General features: G+C 30.7%; 1 long non-coding RNA gene across 2 annotated transcripts; it reads right to left on the reverse strand.

The window, feature by feature from the left end:
* LOC104879322 (uncharacterized) lies at positions 1 to 5,550 on the reverse strand. Of its 2 annotated transcripts, XR_009465688.1 has the most exons (3): positions 4,957 to 5,550; positions 1,737 to 1,833; positions 1 to 281 (listed from the first exon to the last, which is right to left on the reverse strand). It is a non-coding gene; the product is annotated as an uncharacterized LOC104879322 (long non-coding RNA). The 2 variants fall into 2 exon arrangements; XR_009465687.1 differs by lacking the exon at positions 4,957 to 5,550 and having other exon boundaries at positions 1,737 to 4,938.
* Between the last annotated feature and the right edge of the window lie 5,320 nt (positions 5,551 to 10,870).

The raw sequence follows: 10,870 nt of genomic DNA on the forward strand, positions 1-10,870 counted from the left end.
TCTTCCAAAAGAAATTGAATAAATTTGGGAATAATATCATGATAAAGAACTAATGTCTACATAGTTAATTAATACGTAAATTTGTTAATGTATCAAAATATTTACAACAAGCATATTTTGCAACTTCAACATAAATCAAGTACACATGTACCAAAAAACAAGGTCTCTAAATTCCTTATAAAAAATAATATTACAAGAAGAAGAAGAAGAAGCCAAAAGTATTTTTAACCAAAAGTATTCCTATTGGTTGCATATCCATTCTTGAACTTGATATCTTTTACCTGTATACATTTAAAAAAAAAACAATAGAAGAAACAAATTATGTTTAGTTAATATACATGCAATGAAAGTTAAATTTAAATCTATAAATGGTCCATGAAAGAAGTGCAAATGAGAATAACTTGGTATTTAATGAGATGTTATGCTTCAATGAAGATGAAAAATTGTTTAATTTGATACTTGTTTATAAAATATTAATAGACTTTTTAGTTTATTATTAAGTTAGAGGAAACAAGTTAGGCTTTCAATGGTATAAATTCTACAATATGGAATGTAATATAATATTTTCTTATCTATGTCTAACATATGAAACTCATTTCTCATAAATAAATATATAAAAATACCAATAGGTATGGTTTATAATTAGTTTCGATCATAAATCATCATATCTAGTAATATAAGACATCTAATATTAACCATTTGCAAATGTCTTAATTTCTTCTTACAATTTTCCTATATTACCAAATTTAGTTTACTAATAACATTCCATAAGGAAAAAAAGAGTATTAAACTAAAAATCAATAGAGTATAAGGAAAAAAAATTATGACAAATAGAATGAAGAAAGAGAAATCTTTTTCCTAGAAAATGCCATGTCAAATCAAAATGAGACCAAGGAAGGAAGATCATCTCTCTCCACATCCACTCTGCCCCTATTTCTTTTACATTTTTAGTTTCTTTGTATTGAGAAATTTTGGACTCCTAATTTTCTCCAACATTGTTTGGTTTGTATTTATGATAGAAGGACCTCTATCATTTCGTGTAAATAACTTTCCTGTCTATCATACTCCTTTTGTTTCTCATAAAGGAAAAACTTGTTTCTCACCAAGGAAAATGAAACACATGTGGTTCAACTATCTACTAAAATCAAATATTGATGGTTTTCTTAATGAATGGTTTATTGAATTTTTTTCATACTTAACTTAGTAATTAATAAGTGGGTATAGGAAAAGGAATCACATTCCCTTAGTTTAGAAGTTGGGAAAGCGTATGGCAGCCTTAGTGGTGACAATGGTGGTGGTAGAAAGGTGGTTGGAGATTGATTGTGTTGTGGGAATAAGGGTATGATGTCATTCTTGAAGAAATATGTACAACAGAAAATTCAATGAAATCTAAATTATTACATATGGTAGCCTCCATAACAAAGAGCTAAACTATCATAAGAAAATGACCATAAATTTTAATGAACTAAAGCCTATACACAATGGGTGGAACCAATGATCCATAAATATGTGTTGATTGTGGATATCTTTCCCTTGAACTATAAGGAAACAAAGAGCTAAACTATCACAAGAAAACCATTATGCCAAGGGAACAAAAAAGAATGTGAAATATAAATTATCATATAGAAACTCGATTCCAATATATATATATATATATATATATATATATATATTATCATGCATCATCTGATAGGTTGAAAAATTGAGGCCTTGTGTTGAATTTAGAATATAACTACCTTGCCCAGATGAGTAATGAATTCAAAATCATCAACTAGTTGCTTCTTCAGTATTGGAGAAATTTGGATGTTCACGAGCTTCTCCACTGGTATGGCTCTTTTCTCCAAACAATAAAGAAAACACAAACTTAGTTCAGGAAACCTCAAACTGCTTATGGAAAACTTGGCCAAATAAATTCTAATAAAGAGAAACTCATCAACTAAGAAGCACTTTCAAGTCTTATACATGACAAGTTAGCAGAAATGTACTTCGTTCCATGCTGAGGGATTGAACAGAAAGTTAGGCTACAATGTGAAATAAAGTCAATGGAAACAACAAAGAGATATTTCTTGTAAGATCATTTTTCTCTAAATGAATTGAAAAGGCAAACTGTCTCAAGCCTGCTAAGGATACTATACTAGGTGGAAAAAAAATATCATGAATTAGGACAATGGAACCGAATAGAATTAAAAATCCCATATGGTAAAACATCCACCAAAAGTATCATCCATGTAGGAAATGTTACTTTGCATCTTAAGAGAACTACATCTTTTTGCATTTTCTTTAAAAGATGATCTCTCTCATCTTGGAAGATCTTCTAGTTACAAGCTAACAAATGCTAATACGTCTTAGGACTTTAGCCAATTGCATATCTTTTAAATCTGGGGCTAGGCTAAAAGTGTCCATAGGTGGACCAAATTAAATCCATTAATAGAAAACCTCCTACACATGCTAAGATAAGCAATCACCTATCAACAAGAAGGAAGAAAATAAAGGCATAAAGTTCAAGACATCAAAATATTGTATAATGCAATTTTACATGCTATAACATACCATAAAATCCTACAAACTTTTTGCCACTAGAACTAGGATAATGATCACCAACAGTACACACCCATATATACAAATACAAAAACTCAATCGTTCTATATTTGCTCCAGGCAATGACAATCCAAGAATTTACCTTAGCAACAGAGTCATTCTTCCACTTCTTACCTCTTGCAGTTGCACATGTTTTCCAGAATTAATAGATAAGAAGACCAATACAAAGCAAAACACCCAGATGATTGCAATCAACAACAAAAATTATTTTCAGATATAAATAAGATCAGACACAATGGAAGTGGTTCACCATGTCAATATGAAAGAAGGATGACAATGACTCTTTAATAGATAAAGTTGAGCATATTTATTTTAAAATTATGGAGAAGACATGATTTAATAAATAGGAAGATCATCTTTACTTGAATAATGACTGAAGGCATAATTATAAATCTACTAAATCTTAATTGATCAATTACCACCCCCAAAACAACACTAAAAATGGTGACAAATGAGCATCATGTCAAATTCAAATCTATTAAGGCAATTTTTAAAGCATGAGCTAACAACTTATTTGAATTTTGGTCTCCACATTTTAGTTAGGGGGTCCCAACAAGATGAATAAAGAATGATAAAAAAAAAAAATCGTAAACATTCATAGATAAAAATAATCCATATAATCAATTCTATTTTGCAATATCAATCTCTAATTCTCCTTTCTGCTAGTAACACCTTAAAAAACAAGCCCATTAAGCTTTCTAGAAGATATGATTCTTTTCCCATACCATGAATTTTTTCTATAACAAGCCAAATTTGTTGAAGGATGAAAAAAAGTACAACCTCCAAACTAAAAAGGAAAATGATAAAAAAATAAACAGACTAAAATATAAAAGCCTAAGGGGTCAAAGAAGAGGTCAAGTAACATTTCAAGGTGAAATCAACCATTTTGGTTAGAATATTTGCTTCTAATTCAAACCCCAAGCTTTGATTCCCTGAGCAATAATAGATGAGTGAATACATATTTCTTAAAAGCTTTAACCATAACAGTCAGTCAGGATAGAATAGCAAAGATTGTGTGACCACATTTATTTCTGGTTATACTTCCGCTACCAAATTGTCGTGTGTTCCCAATGGTTTAGCAATCAAAGAAAGCATCAAATGCCCAATATGGGCAAACATCAAAATCTTAGGGACAGTGGGATTAAGAGTTTAAGGTAGTGAATGGTTTGTTTTTTTTTTAACCACTATAACTTTAGAGACAATATGGCTCTATACAGGAGCAGATGGTGGATTGGTGGTGTAAGTATATCTAGGTTAATCTTTGTTATACTTCCGCTACCAAATTGTCGTGTGTTCCCAATGGTTTAGCAATCAAAGAAAGCATCAAATGCCCGATATGGGCAAACATCAAAATCTTAGGGACAGTGGGATTAAGAGTTTAAGGTAGTGAATGGTTTGTTTTTTTTTTTAACCATTATAACTTTAGAGACAGTATGACTCTATACTGGAGCAGATGGTGGACTGGTGGTGTAAGTATATCTAGGTTAATCTTTGTTAAGTTTGGATTTCAGATCATTTGTAGCTTGTGATGGTTCTAATTTTATCTTCTTCATTTTGTATAAGAGATAAGAAATCCCAACTACGTGTGTGTACTTAACTCTTATGCCATTTATTTATCTTCATGATGTATACTTAGTTCTTATGCCATTTATTTATTTATATTTTGATTGGCATATCCCTTTTCCATTTATAGGAATCTTTAAGATAACCTCTTACTTAGGAGAAACTTTTTGTATTTGATTGATTTATACATTGATTTCTTCTTGCAACTTGTTAAACTGCCTCGAGTTCCAATTGTTGACAAAATATTGAAGAAGTATCTTGATTACAGAATAAAGAGGGATGGCATGTAAGTATATTTGCCATGGCTCCTGCCATTTTGAACTCTCTTCCAACTTCTAAAGGTGATCAAACAAAGTTGCAATGGTACTGCCCGAGGTTTGATGGCAGTTATTTTTGTTGTTTGGTTTGGTGTGTTATTGATGTAGTAATATCAGGATAATTTGTGGCGGAATGTTTACTATAGTAGGAGGTAGTTCTTGTAATTTTCACACTAATATGGTTTGAATAGACAAGCATGCATACCTGTTCAATGACCAATCTCAACTATGTACTTATTGCATAAATGATTGTTATGGCAATACAAGCAGTCGCTCTATATAGATGAGTAGTTCACATGTGAAATTTTTGAAAGCCAGTAGCTTAAGATATGTAGTTATCAAAGACAAGTTCAAGAATATTGTAACTTCTGAATTCAAAAAAAAAAAAAAAAAAAACCCACACACAATCTTGACAAGAACAAAAATAGTCAAAGAGATGGGAAACCAGACATCTATTCAAAACCAGTAATAGACTTACATTCTCAAGTCCCAATGAGCCACATATATAAGCAACACCCCATACAAATAAAACAATTGCTTCCACCTGCACCAAAAGTGCATTGTGTGCCTGACAGAACCAACAACAACAAAGTCAAATAAGCTGCAATGTGAAATACATAAAATAAAATACCACAATTAAAATTGCAAAAAATGAAGTTAACTAAAATCAACATATAAATAATAAAAAAAAAAATAAAGGATGTTAATTTACTTCATCCTTTAAAACTATGATAATCAGATGAGTAACTGAGCAGAGGCAGTGTTGGTGACAAAAAAAAAACTGCTAAATCACATCCCCTTTATGCTGTTATGATGTGTTTGAATTTTGGGTCCTCATCATTTTGTTCCTTCTCAATCATGTACTTTTGTTTCTTCTTTGTAAACTCAAACTGGTTGGATATATACTAGGATCTTCTCACATTTTTTACAACATTCAAGTAATTTTATGTGATAATTAAACTCATTTATGTTTTTTTTAAGATTTATTTTTTTATTTTTCTTTTGTTTGTATGAAACACTTGGAAATGTTTGAAAAAAAAAATTCTAAAGTTTGTGGGCCTACTTTTCAAGAGTAGTTAAATAGATATGACATATCAAAATATCTGGAAGAAATTAAAAACTCATCATTTTATTTGACAAAATATAAGTAATGAAGAAAATTAGAATGAGAAATGATTCAAACCATGAATGAATTTTTGAAGGAAAAAGCGTTCAATAAACACAACGATATATTTTAGGTATTATATATATATATATATATATATATATATATATATATATATATATATATATATATTAATCAAAATTGATTGAGAAACTTTTGTGGTCTTGATTAACACTTGTGAAAAACCAAAAAAAAAAAAAAATACATCTCTGTAAAGAAGGGATTCACTCACAAAAAGACCACTTTTCCATGGACCTAAACCAAATCACAACAAAATTAGTTTAATGATTTTATGTATATAATAATAACAACAAGATCACTTTCATTTCACACATGCTAGTAACTTGAAAATAAACCAATTCACTTAAGACCCATGTGTAGGAAATCAAAATAATATAAATTATACCTAGATAGAGCACTAAAAAAATTGATTTTTTTTAATATTTGTATTTTTTTTCATTGGTTTCTCATTTGTGCTTGCTTTTCTAATTTTTATTTTTTACATTATGTGGTGGATGTAGGGAAATACGCAAAACTGAAAAATAACCCAGATAATGATGCCTGTATAAATGTTGTTTAATTTTCTTGTGTAAGAGGAATTCGGTTCTGGGAAGATTTGTGGTGGGGGGACCAACCTTTGGGAACCCAATATCCAAGACTATTTAGAGTAGTCGTGGATAAAAACATTTCTATTTCTTCAATTCTCGGTCCCACTCGTCCTTTCTCTTGGAATTTGAATTTCCGTCGTAACCTGTCAGATTCTGAGATTAAGGACTTAGAAGGCCTCATGCGGTCACTTGATGAATTGTATCTATCTCATACGGTCCTAGATGCCAGATTCTGGGCATTATCCTCTTCAGGGCTTTTTTCAGTCAAATCCTTTTTTCTAGCATTATCTCAATCTTCTGGATCTCCTCAGGACTTTCCTTCAAAGTTCGTTTGGAATTCTCAAGTTCTTTTCAAAGTGAAGTCCTTTGTCTGGTTAGTGGCACACAAAAAGGTGAATACTAATGACATGTTACAAGTGAGAAGACCCTACAAAGCCCTTAGTCCTAATATTTGTATTATGTGCATGAAGCATGGGGAATCAGCAGATCATCTTTTTCTTCATTGTTCCTTGACGATTGGGTTGTGGCACAGGTTATTTCAGTTAGCTAAGATGGATTGAGTTCCCCCAAGGAGCATATATGACATGATGTCCATCAAATTTAAAGGCTTTGGTAATTCTAAGAGAGGGATAGTTTTGTGACAAGCTACGAGTATCGCTCTAATTCGGGTTGTGTGGTGGGAAAAAAACACAAGGATTTTCGAGGATAAAACAAGGAATTCAGAGTTCCTTTAGGACTCTATTGTTTTCCTTGCTTCCCTTTGGGCTTTTTGTTCCAAGGCATTTAAGGGGACTCCTCTTAATGTGATTCAACTGGATTGGATAGCGGTGTGTACTCCATAAGGATTGGTCCTTAGAGGGAGTTCGTTTGTTTTATGTGTATTTTCCTGTAATTTAGTTGTCTTTGGTGGGAGGATTTCTCATCCTTCTTCTTGTACTTCTTTTTTCTATCAATATATCTTTGTGTTGTTTCCAATAAAAAAAAGAGGATTATCCAGAACAATAAGAATATGGGTAGTGGGTAGTGGGATGTGGGAGGACAACTAATCTCTTTGCGTTTATGTGAAAACAATATGTTAGAAGCACATGCAACCTTAGTTTGTTCTAGTCCAAAACACCCTTGTTCATTTGTTTTTCCTCTTCTGTTTTTATTTTTGTTTGCCTCTTCCCCATGTAGTTGTTTAATCTACTAAAAACATTGAGTTTTAACACACATAGTCAATAAGAAACACAATCATCCCAAAAATCATAAGAACACAAAAAAGCCCTAAAATAAAATATGAAAACAGAGCACATTGAGAGAAGAGGACTTACCACTCATAGATATGGGAATGCAATGGTATACATCAATGACACTAGTTCATAGTGGAAATTTTCCAATGGTGACCACTTGTGAAATTATTGAAGTCAGGTAAGGCTACTCCAAAGGGTTAGGGCATTTTAGTGGTGGGATTTGTAAATAAGGAATGGGTTATGGCTTCTTAGTGCTGGATTTCACCCTTGCAAAAAGGGTTTCATAGTACGGAAAGGGTTTCTCCCAACTTGCGACATCGACAATTGACATGTAGGGACCAGATTCTCTAGAACGATATGCTATGAGTCTTTGGAAGCTTGTCGTTCAATCATTATTGTTCCTTTAGGTATGAGATTCGAGCTTCATTTTTCGGGTTTTTCGAGATATGAAATAGAGGGAATGTTTGGCGGTAACATATTGCAGAGAGAAAAAATTCTAGAGATAGCCATATATTTATAGGTAAAATTCAATGGCACTTAAAGAAGTGCCGAGGAAAAATAATACTAGTTAACAAAACGATGATACTTCCAATAAGCGTCATTGTATACAAGGTAAAAGAGAAAATAGTATATCAAACAATGATGCTTCCAATAAGTGTCATTGTGTACCATGCTAAAGGGATAATAGTATGTCAAACAATGACACTTTTAATAAGCGCCATAAAATAAAGCATATTATATCAAATAATGACGTTTTTTAAAAGTATCAAGGAATGAAGCCGTCATTATTTTAAAATTTTGTAGTAGTGTAAGAGATGTTTGGTAATAAGGATTGTTCTAATAGACAAGCTGCCCTAAGGACTATCATGAACACCAAAATGATAGAGTGAACTCCCATAAGAGATTATATGTTATGTATAATTACACTCTTATAGAGTGAAGATATTTAGATTTGGCATTGTAGGGGAAACTAAGGTTAATATGATCTTAGAGACCTTATTAGATTCCCTTAGGTAGTTCAAAATCAACTATTTTGTGAATAAGATGTTAATGAACTTGTTAGAACTTATGAGGGAACTCTCAAGGATTAAAAGGGTGTTCATATGACAATCAATTAAAGGTTCTTCAGGTTCTTCAACTAAGAAGAAGAAGAATAAGAGTAGAAGTACCAAATAAAAGGGAAAGTTCAAGGTTTGGGAAAAAAAAGTAAAGGAAAGGGCACATACTTTGTTTATGGAAAGAAAAGCCACTGAAAAAAAAAAAGGAGGGTCCTAAATAATAGAAGAAAAAACAAAGTATGCATCATATTCTCAACTGAATCATGTTTAGTGATGAATTTTCCCAACTTTTGGTAGGATTTTGAGGTTAATGACTATATTTGTAATTCTTTATAAGGGTTTCAAATAAAGAGAAGTTTGAATGATGTGAATATGTATCTGACTCTAGCTTCTAATGTAAGGATAGTTGTGCAAGTAATGAAATATGTTACCCTTCTTTTAAAGAAGAAATGCCTTTTATACTCAAAGATTATCTTTATATTCCTAACTATAGAAATAATTTGATTTCACTTTCTAGTTTAAATAAATCTGACTTTTAATAAAGAATTTATTAGAAAGAATGTTGTATTGTGAATAATGACACTGGCATGAGAAGAAATAGTACATCATCAACTTTAGCACTAGATTACAATTGAGATCATGCACAACAAAAGTTCATTACAACTAAAAAAAAGATCCTATAATTAAAGTTGTTTTTTTCTTGATCATAAGAATGAACGTGAGTACATTTTTAATATGGCTATATTTTAACATGCAAGAAAATCTAGATGTGGATATATCCATGATTTTACTTGGTTGGCTAATAAAACTTCAAGGTCCTTCGCAAATTAAAAGAATTTAATTTGTATTTATACCTTATTTTTCGCGAATGCATTCCTAATTGTTTAGATAAGGGTTTAAATTTCATTATCTTTATTTGAATATTATGAACATACTAGTTAATTTATTGGTCCTTTCTAGAATAGCATAATTTACTTGATGAGCATAGAAAAGAAGTTATAATATACTCATTATGTGAACATCAATAGTGATATTTTGGTTGTTCACTTATGATCCCTGCTTTTCTCTACTTGTAAGTTGAGACTTATATATAAGAATAGCTCATCCAATGTGTTTCTAAATACTCACACTCAAATGAGGACTTATTTTTATTGTCTTTAGAAATTTCTACCTAAAAGTGGTCATAAAATGCAAGGTTTCAATTTTATAAATATTTGCATAATAATGATCATATTACAAACGATCAATAAAAGTTAGTTTCATGTTGGAAATCATATATTAGCAAAATATAAAAAATACTTAAATCATCTTTCCAAAATATTCAAATAATAAGGTGACTGAAGAATTTAAATATACTTATAATTCACATAAACATGTACACATCCATTACTTGTGAATTAAAGAATGAATTCCATATAGGTTTTAATCAAGCAAAATCAATACCATAATTTTGTCTTTAACTCGTTGTAATAGACAAGGACATATGCCTCTCTCAAAACATTTGAAATGAAAAATTTGAAATCACAATGTTTTTCTTCTTTTGAATTTGATTGCTTGTTCTTAATTTGACATTCTCTTTCCCTTTGAGATTAAAAAAAAAAAAAAAAACAAACAAACAAACGGAGTAACAAATTAAAAAGAGTGTCAATTCAACTCAATTAGAGTCTATTCAAAATTGGAAATTTCCTTGTAACAACTAACTAGCTTGAATGAATAAGGATGTATGGGTTGATCAATCAAGCTTTGGGCCTTTGAATAATCATATCAAATTTTCACTTTCAATTGCTTGAGACATTCCACCTGGATATCAATCAAACCCAAGGTTAAGACATTAAATTATGTAATTTTCTATAATAAGCTAGTTTCAAAAAATGTTTAATGCTTCAAAAGTAATAACTTATGAAATAAAGAATCAATCGCAACATAAGCTTTAGTTAACAAATGCAATGCCATAATTTTATATTTTTGCTCATTTGAAATACGTAGGAACCCAGGGTTATCAATCAAACCCAAGTTTAAGAAATTAAATTATGTAATTTTCTATAATAAGCTAGTTTCACAAAATGTTTAATGCTTCAAAAGTAATAACTTATGGAATAAAGAATCAATCCCAACATAAGCTTTAGTTAACAAATGCAATGCCATAATTTTATATTTTTGCTCATTTGAAATACATAGGAACAAATACCAACATGCATCTTAAAGTAATCCAAAACAAAATACTTGAAATTGAAATATTATTTCCCATCTTAAAGGAGATTCTATCTCTTTACACCAAGAATTATGTATAGAGCAAAAGTGTGAGTTTAAATTGGCATCACTTTAATCA

This window comes from Vitis vinifera, chromosome 5 (genome assembly GCF_030704535.1).
Source record: "Vitis vinifera cultivar Pinot Noir 40024 chromosome 5, ASM3070453v1".
In the NCBI taxonomy this organism is placed as follows: Eukaryota; Viridiplantae; Streptophyta; class Magnoliopsida; order Vitales; family Vitaceae; genus Vitis; species Vitis vinifera.